The 9,220-nt window shown below is 45.0% G+C and overlaps 1 non-coding gene across 1 annotated transcript; it reads left to right on the top strand.

Moving 5' to 3' along the window:
* The first annotated feature begins 8,154 nt into the window (after positions 1-8,154).
* LOC125589437 lies at positions 8,155-8,261 on the top strand. Its single transcript, XR_007325627.1, has one exon. It is a non-coding gene; the product is annotated as a small nucleolar RNA R71 (small nucleolar RNA).
* The last annotated feature ends 959 nt before the right edge of the window (positions 8,262-9,220 follow it).

Genomic DNA, 9,220 nt, shown 5'->3' with positions numbered 1-9,220 from the left:
TTAGTTTTAATTTTGTTAAGTTTCTGACATAAATTTTTTTATTGGATTTTCAGGTACATTCCCAGCAGTACCAGAAGCAACATGCAAAGAAGCGTTCTCACCAGATCCTGCAAGTTTGAAGGGTTCAATCCACAAAGAAGCACGCTCCTCATCGATCGACAACAACGCTTGTTCGTCGCCCGATTCTCGTCAATCACCGTCGACCAAGGCACTAGTCCCGTCGACTGATACTTGCTCACCACCGTCGACTGATGACACTCATCTCCCATCGACCGGCATCTTCAGCCCGGACATCGATCAATACTTCAGCCCGGACATCGATCGATACTGAGCCGCGAGACATGGTTGCTGTTAGGGGATTTTTGTGTAGGCTCTTTGTGAGTACTACGGAACGTTGGACAAGTTGGTAAACCGGGTAAGTTTATAGGTATTTTGTGAGGATTTAGGAAGGATAGTAAAGAGATAGGCTTGAAGAGACTTTTATTAGATAGAGTAAGCAATAACAAGAGAGGTTACAAAGTATTGAATAAGAACCCTAGTTCTTGCCGTCTTGTTCTAGTCTCTAAGCCTTGGGGAAGTCGATCCCTCGCTTTAGGGTTTTAGTAGTCCTCATATAGTCGTCTAGGAGTCGGTTTCCTTAGGTTAAACTCTTCCATATTCGGAAATATGGAAGATTCTCCTTATCGGAAGTTTTCCATTTTTTGGAAGGGAGCTCGTTCCAGGGACCGAACTCAAGGTTCCTTCTAGCAGGGACCTGAAGCGTTCCCTTATCGGGGACCCGAGGGTCTGGTTCCTGCCTGGAGGCTGGAGGAAATGATACCGTAGTATTTTTCCCCAACAGTTTGCCCCTTATTTCTCGATTTCTTCATCGAAGTCGGGGGATAACCTGTGCACTCCAGTCAACAGGGGTTGCTCATTCTCAGCAGGCTTCCCTTAGGCAGGACCCCGTTCCATTGATCCTGCTATCCTGGGTTCCACTCAAGCCGGAACTCATTCTGAACCCAGGTGAGGGTCGGTTCCTTCGTGTTTGACCGGAGTCTAGTAGTAGCTTATTTTTTCTTCTGGAGATAATGAGGCGAGAATTCTGATACTAAGCTGCGTACAGTCTGGAGAGAACGGAGAGATGATGCTGGTAACGGGCTGTTCAAGGTCCTGTTAATTTTTCAGGTCCCTAAGTCATAGGGATAAGTTCCCTTATCATGCTTTGAGACTCGTTTTCCCGCGCAGTCTCATCTTTCCGACACGTGTAAGTCAATCTTAGGGTTTTTGATTTTGTTCCCCTGTTTTCGCTGCCCGGACTTTTGGGTTTCCTTTTCTTTCTCACCGAAATCTCGCGCGATCTCTATTGCTCAGGCCTAAATCCTTCATTTTCTCGGGTAACACTCTTTTTCTCCACATCCTTTACTCCGAACCTTCTAGGATGATAGACGGATTTGATATCGTCCTCGGCTCTTCTTCAATATGTACTAGGGTTCATTCAAGTCGTAGGGTTGGAACGAGGTCTGCGAGTCCATGGATTCGTCAAGCTCTTCTCTGGATCTTACCGCCGAAATAGAGGAACTCAGGAATGCTACTGCTGGAGAAGCTCTGCCACCTATGGGAGGAGACAGACTTTTGCCGGTGGGTCCTCTATCGGTATTAGGAGTAGAGGAGGTTGCAAACTGGAGAAGGAAGTTTCATCGTTCCGACGATGTTACCATTCGGATCCCTGGTCCCATTGATAAGGTTTCAGATTTAGAGCCGGGTGAGATCCCTATATATGACGGTTTCTTCGAGTCAGGTTTCAGAGACCAGATTCCTTCTTTGGTGGCCGAGATTTCAAAGGCAGTGAGGATCTCCCCTGGACAGCTGAATCCTCCTTCTTGGAGGAACTTGATACCTATACAGAATCTTGGTGATCTTGAGGGTTTTGCCGTCGGAATCGCTAAGGTTCTATATTGCTATTCTAGTTCTCCTTTGAATAGTGGGGAGTTTAGGTATCATTTACGTCCTCATGGAAAAGTGCTTCCTGTGTGGGAGCTTTCGACGGCTGAGAGAAAACGTTGCCCCGTCTTCGAGGGGCGTTGGACTTCGAAATTCTCTTTTATGCCTTTTCCTGGATTCTCTCCCATTTGGTGTGCAGCTGGTGGGTCGTAGAAATTGTCATGACTTTCTTTAATCGTCTGATGCTGATGACTTCTTCTGATGAAGACGTATCTCGCTTGGATTATCCTTCAGGAAGGGATACGATCGAGCAGTTGTTGGAGCTTCCCCTTGAACGCCTTGAAGTCTTATTTCTTGTAAGCGACGAAGAACTAGATCGGTGTAGCATTAGAGGTAAGCTTTTTGTCTTCTCTCTTCCTGTTTTTCTTTCATGAATTTAAGTCAGGTTGGTTCTGTCTTCCAGGCGTGATATCGGGCTCTAGAGGTAACGAGGCCTTGGCGGAGTATAAGAAAGCTCTTGAGGCGATGTCTGCAAGGAAGGCTGCAGTCAAGCGAATTGCTCCTATTGAAGATGAAGAGGTCCAGTTTGTGGGTAGTTGTAGGTGTCGAATGGCTGCTGCTGCAGCTCCTTCTTCCTCCAAGAAAAGGTTTAGGGCTTCAGGCTCTGTTCCCAGACTTTCTCCTGTTTCTTTTGACTGGTCCGCAGTATTGTTCAATTTGAATGCGAAGGTGTTCCCTTTGGTTCTTGCTCATCTGTCGTTGGATGGGGACTCCTTGCGGCCCTCCGCTCTTTTCAGGGTGATCTACTCCAGGTAACGTACCGTATTCTTTGTCTTGCTTTGGCAACGTCTTTCTTTATGGGTTGGGTTATGTTGATGCAGGCGGCATCTCAATTATTCCATCTTGGGGAGAGGATGGAGGATAAGACTACTGCCAAGGCTGAGGTGGATGCGCTGACCGCTCAGCTGCGTGAGGGGAAAGGTGCTGTCTTGGCCAAAGAGAAGGAAATTAAGGCCTTGAAGCTCGCAGTACAGCATCAGGAAGAGGCCATGGAGCGTGTGACAACGGAGAATGTTTCTCTGCAGAAACAGTTGGAAGACAAGGAAGAGGACATATGCGAATTGAGGTACGCCGCAGAGGTCTTTGATACTGAGAAGGCAATGGCCGTAAACGGTGCAAAGGTCATGGTCTGTTGGGAGTTGATGCGAGAATGGCTTCGTCATCAGACTGACAGCTGGGAGCCTGCAGCGGCCCTGGATCAATATAAGACCGTGAAGACTACTGAGGCTGAGCTCCTTGGTCTTCCTGTTCCTTGCTTTGATGATGAGCCGCAAGTTCCTGAGAGGGTTGACACGCCGGAGCCTGCTGATGATCCTTCTTCCGACTGATCTTCTCGTTCCAGAGCTCTTATCCCCGTGAAGGGGTTTCATTTTGTAGTTGCCCTTGATAAGGGTTAAAAACTTCTAACCAGGCCTTTGTGCCTCTTTTATTTTGCTTCTTTCAAACGATGGCCCTGTTGTGGCCTTTTGGTTTATGCTTTCCGGATTCGCATTTTTTTGTTTGCTTGTTTTAGCTTCGTAGATGATACTCGTATTGCTTCTCATTCGAAAGAATGCAGGTTGTAGGATGAACTCGGGGTTTTGAGACTTGACTCATGAATCGTAGTCGAAGGGCTGTCAAGGTAAGCGTTTGATTGCTCGAGGGTCTCTTACAGGACCTGGGCTGTATGGGCTCCAGATGTCACAATCGTCAGAGGACCTATGGACCCTCCAGACCCTGTAATGATTAGGTGACCCTATGGGCCTCGCATAATTGGATCTCCTCTAGGACCCTGGAGTCACTTGGAGAGTTCTGATAAGCTTAGGACCCGGAGGTCGTTTTGGGGAACCTGTGGGTTCTGGACCCTGAGGTCTTGAGTTTGACACATGGTTTTTGGACCCTGAAGTCTATTTAGGGAACCAAATAGGTTTTTGGCCATGAGGCCTGTCTGAGCCCGGAGTTCTTTCTCAGAACCCGGAATTAAGGTTTTAAAAGGATTGTACTCTGCCATCCTAGGTGAGGGCACTCCCGGTACCTGTTGGGGTATCGCATTCTACTGCTCGGAAGCTGGTCACTATCGAGTTCCCATGCTGCATTCTGCTTTCTGCAGGAAGCCACTATCAGACTTAGAGGGTGCTGGTGTGGGTGAAAATCCAAGTGCCAGACTTTGCTACTTTCCACGTCTGGAGAAGTAGAGTATTATGTGGTGCTCCTGTACTTTTGCACTTGCTCAATGGCAATTATACCTCGTGTCTCAAGTATTATTCTAGCACGTAGCGTTTTAATACAGGTACTTTCACATTTTTGGTATTTTTGTTTTGGACCCCAATATGCCTGAGGCTATACAGTGGTTTTAGGTAGTATTGACGGCATACTCAGGTTTGCTGATACACTAAAATTGTGTCTTTCCTACTGCAAGCAAACAGTAGTGTTGTAATATTTGAGATTCAATTCCAGAGGACCAGTTTACACTTTATTCTTATGAGTTCCTGATTTAGCTAAAACAATGATGGGGATTTGATTTGTGGGTAACGTGCAAAACAAATAAAGTAATGTAAATGTAAATTCAACTTAAAAGAAGCCAGCCTAGGGTTACTTCATCAATTGCTAATACTTGTGAGATAAACAATTATTCAAGCGCTATAAGAACAGGTCCAGAACCCGGATTGAAAAGCATATATACAAGATGTCTAAAACACCATATATCAATTCTCCCACACTTAGATCCTTGTTTGTCCTCAAACAATGTCAAGTATCAAGAACAGGGAGAAAGGTTTGAAAGTGTGGGAACTCTCCTATTCTCTGAAACCATACTTTAACCACGAATCTCTGAACCATACAAGCAGTAAAACTAGGACAACACACCCTTACCGGAACCCCACTGACTGTTGTTCAAAAATCGGCTTCATACTCTACATCTCAAACCTGAAATAGCAACACTATCGAGACAGAACTCCCTATATTCATTTAAGAGTAGCATGAGCTTCTCATCACATGCACTATTCAGGGTAGACGGTCTAGGTGTGGAACAAGCTATTTAATGGTGGAATTAAGAGTGTTTAGGGGCTACCATTTCATTGTAGAGGATGAAGGATATCGCACAAAATGGCAAGAGAAGATAGATCCATTGATGTCCACAGCCTCTACTCGTTTTTGCTATATCTGGTGCGACTGTTTTGATGACGGAACAGGCGACTGATTGTTCTGCTTTCCACTTTCCTATACATACTCTCCAATACTTGGTACCAACTTCTTGCTCGACCTTCCCAGTGGCTCCATGTTTCTTTTCTTTCTTCCCCTTCTCCATTGCATTATTCTCGTTTTTTTTTCGTTTTTTTTTGAAGACTGATATGGTGATGTGACAAAGAAGGGGGTAATACATGATCGTTCTGAGTGCCACTGGTGGTTCTGATTTTGCGACCATCCTAGTTCTCCACCCCTGCTCTTGCGCAGTTCATTGGTTACGGAGCGGTTGCTCCCTTAATCTGCTTGTTCTCCTTTCTGATCGAGTAAGAGGCTGCGTTGATCCTTTCCTCTCCGACCTTTTTTCACATATCTGCACATATGATACTGAAAAAACAAATGCATGAAGGTGGAATAAAGGCTAAGGTGCAGTGTGTGAACTAGCTAAAGATGAGCTAGCCACTCAGGATCAGCAAGATGGATAAAAAGGATAAGAAGTCCTGAGTGTGTTCTCGTTTCCCTAATCTAATGCCTATAACAAGAAGAATTCCAGTCAAGATTAGGTTCAAGTTAGGTGGAGTTAAGTCTACCCAGTGTAATCTGATCGGCGGAGAACTTGTGGAGAATCAAGTGAGATATGTCAGGGTGTTCCAGGTCCACATGTGTGTCTTTCGCCACTGCTAAGGTCACTGAATAAGATAACTAAAGCACGAGGTGGTCAGTGATTAACATTGAATAAAGTCCTAATTCCCACAAAGTTTTGACTGACTCGATCATAAAACTGACTCAAAAGAAAAACAAAAGAAAGAAACGAGTTAGTAAACGACGAAAACCCTCCCCCCCATACTTACTTCACATTGTCCCTGGTGTGAAAATAAATCAGAGAGAAGGTGAAAACAAGAATAAACATTTTTTTTGGTCGAGATACTTACCTGAGTGGAGCAGGCGCTCCATGAAAATTCTGGGTGTTCTATCGTTAGATGGTCACCTGGAACAACCGCTCATTTCAGGGGACAGGTCGTTCCGTTGCTGCAACCTAGAATTTTTGAAGTATCTCAGATTTTTTTGCTTTTTGACCTGAGACTCAATAAACTAAAACGAAAAATAAACAACCAAAAACAAAACCAAGTTATATTTACACTTACCAATGGGTTGCCTCCCACCAAGCGCTTGGTTTCAGTCACTAGCTTGACTTGGTGACAGGGATCAGTCGGGTTGATCATGAGGACTTGTTCCAAAACAAGCTCCACAATCAGACATGTTCAACTTTAGAACTCTGCTCAGCAACCCTTTCACAGCAGCTTCTCCTTTCTCTTTCAGCTCATGTGTGAGCATTACTCTGACTTTAGAGAAAGGTTTAGAGGTACCCTTGCACTTTACCTCATACTCAATGGATTTCTCATCACACAAGCGAGGTATCAAAGTCATCATAGGATCACCGTTGACCCTTTTCTTCTGGACTTTCTGTTTCACCCTTGAATTCCCTCTGAATTTAGTAGGATCAGTGCTAGGTTCTTCATCAGAGAACAGCCTGCTCTCACCCTTATCACCATGCTCCTTCTTGGAACAACCTTCAGCTTTTCTACATCAAACACTGAGATGCAAGAGGCATGTGATGAGGAAGATCTGGTGGGTACAACCTTGTACAAAACTTTCTTGTTGATGTTGGAGAAGCAGACTCTCTTGGTTGGCATATCGATGGTTGCTCCAACAGTAGCCATGAATGTCCTTCCAAATATCAAAGGCATCTCATGATCCTTGTTCATCTCAATAACTTGAAACTCAGCCAGAACAACGCATTCCCCTACTTGAACATGAAGGCTGCGGATGGTTCCATATGGGACTGCTCTGGAAGAGTTTGCAAAGGTCAGGGTCAGCTGAGAACGCTCGACATCAGCAATACCCAAATCGTCTACAATAGCCTTTAAGACGAGATTCACACAAGAACCAGAGTCACAAAGAGCGTCCTTGAAGGTTGTTCCTGCGATGGAACATGGGAAAACAAACTTTCCAGGATCATCAACCTTAGGCAATACCTTCAGTGCTGGTGTAGACAGTGCTTTGGTATAGAGGACCTTGATCTCCTCTTGAGTCTCTCTATAGTTTTTAAAGAACTTCAGCAATGGACGAATCTACAGAGCATCTTCGAATGCAAGTTCTTTAGGAAGCCTTCTCACCATCTTGTGAAAACCTATCAGCTGCTCTTCACTAATGGGATCCATAAGATGTCTAGGTGGAATTGGATAGGGAACCTTGGGAACATAGACTCGAGATGGTGGAGTCTCAGCAGATTCGTCGGGAGCAGTTACTGCAGAGCTAGTAGACTGCTCTGTGTTCTCTTCTGCGCCTAGAACAGTCTCAGTAAACTGCTGCTCTATTGCATTACAGTGCTCAGTCCTAGGATTTTTATCAGTTTTTCCAGGGAGCGTCTCTTGTTGCCTCTTGACACTCTCAGCTGTTTGAGCAAGCTGAACATCGATCTTTCTTATGTGGATCGCAAGAGTGTCATCCTTGTTAATCAGCTCAGTGAACATGCTGCCCATCCTGGTGTCCATTTCCGTGGTTACCTGATTCAACGCCTTGGCCTGAACCTGCTGACCCTGCAACAAATTTTGCGTCATCATACTCGGACCCTTCAGCTCATCTGATTGACTGTTCCCGGTAACTGGAACAACTTGCTGATTGCTCTGCGGTTGTTGCTGATTCAAGTTCTGAATCTGCCCGGCCGTAGTTTGCTCCATGCCGAAGACGTGCCCTTGGTTGTTTTTTAGTAACTGATAAACCTTGGCAGTCAGCTCATCTATTTTTTGGGTGTCGGAACTGTTCTCTTTCTTGGAGAAATCTCGCTCCTCTTTCTTATTATCTGAGCTAGCAGCCATGTTCTCAATCAGCTTAAACGCTCCATCAGTGGTTTGAGTCATGAAGTCTCCATTGCTCGCAGAGTTTAGAGCACCTTGGTATTTCCAGTCCACTCCATCATAGAAAATGTCCAGGAGGTAATCATCATTAAATCCATGGTGAGGACATTCTCTGCGATAGTCATTGAAGCGTTCCCATTCGTCGCAGAAAGGCTCATCAGTGAGCTGTCTGAAGGAGGTGATCTTGTTTCTCAATGCAGCTGTTCTTGCCTTAGAGTAGAAATGGCTGAGAAACGCTGATCGGACCTGTTCCCATGAAGTGAGAGAGCCGGTAGGGAGAGAGTTCAACCACCGTGCAGCTTTTCCATCAAGAGAGAATGAGAATAACATGCACCTGATGTAGTCTGGTGGAACACCATTCACGCGAGTGAAACTGCAGACTTTTTCGAAGCTTTCAATATGCTACATTGGAATTTCTGTAGAGAGACCAAAGAACACCTTTCTCTGTACTAGACCAATCAAAGCATGCTTGATCTCGAAGTCCTGCCTGGTGCAGGGTGGAGGAACAATGGCAGAGGGCGTAGTAGGGATGTTATGCGGAAGGTTTCTCTCCCCGATCGGAACAGTCTGCACCTGTTGTTCCTGCCGCGCGAGAGTAGCCTGTTCAGCAGCATCCTTCCGAGCTTGGATGGTCTGCTGCATTTGAATCATCTGCTGTTGCATCAGTTGCATTGCTGCAGTGAGATCATCTTGATGGCCTTGGTCACCCATGTTGGTGTTGTTTGGCCTTTGATGTTGTCTGTTTTGTCTTTCTAACCTTGCTAGCTCCTGGTTGGTAAATGTAACTAACTCTTCTTGTGTGTTTCTCCGAGTATGTCTACTGGTCATGCACCTGGAACATTAGCTGCAACAAAAAGGATAAGGCAAGTTAGAGGTCTTAGACTATATATGTAACCGAAAAATAAAGGTAAAGAGCTGGTCCCCGTCGCAACGGCGCCAAAACTTGATACACTAAAATTGTGTCTTTCCTACTGCAAGCAAACAGTAGTGTTGTAATATTTGAGTTTCAATTCTAGAGGACCAGTTTACATTTATTCTTATGAGTTCTTAATTTAGCTAAAACAATGATGGGGTTTTGATTTGTGGGTAATGTGCAAAACAAATAAAGTAATGTAAATGTAAATTCAACTTAAAAGAAGCCAGCCTAGGGTTACTTC

Source organism: Brassica napus, chromosome C6 (genome assembly GCF_020379485.1).
Source record: "Brassica napus cultivar Da-Ae chromosome C6, Da-Ae, whole genome shotgun sequence".
NCBI classification, from domain to species: Eukaryota; Viridiplantae; Streptophyta; class Magnoliopsida; order Brassicales; family Brassicaceae; genus Brassica; species Brassica napus.
This window is presented reverse-complemented; position numbering and strand designations above follow the sequence as displayed.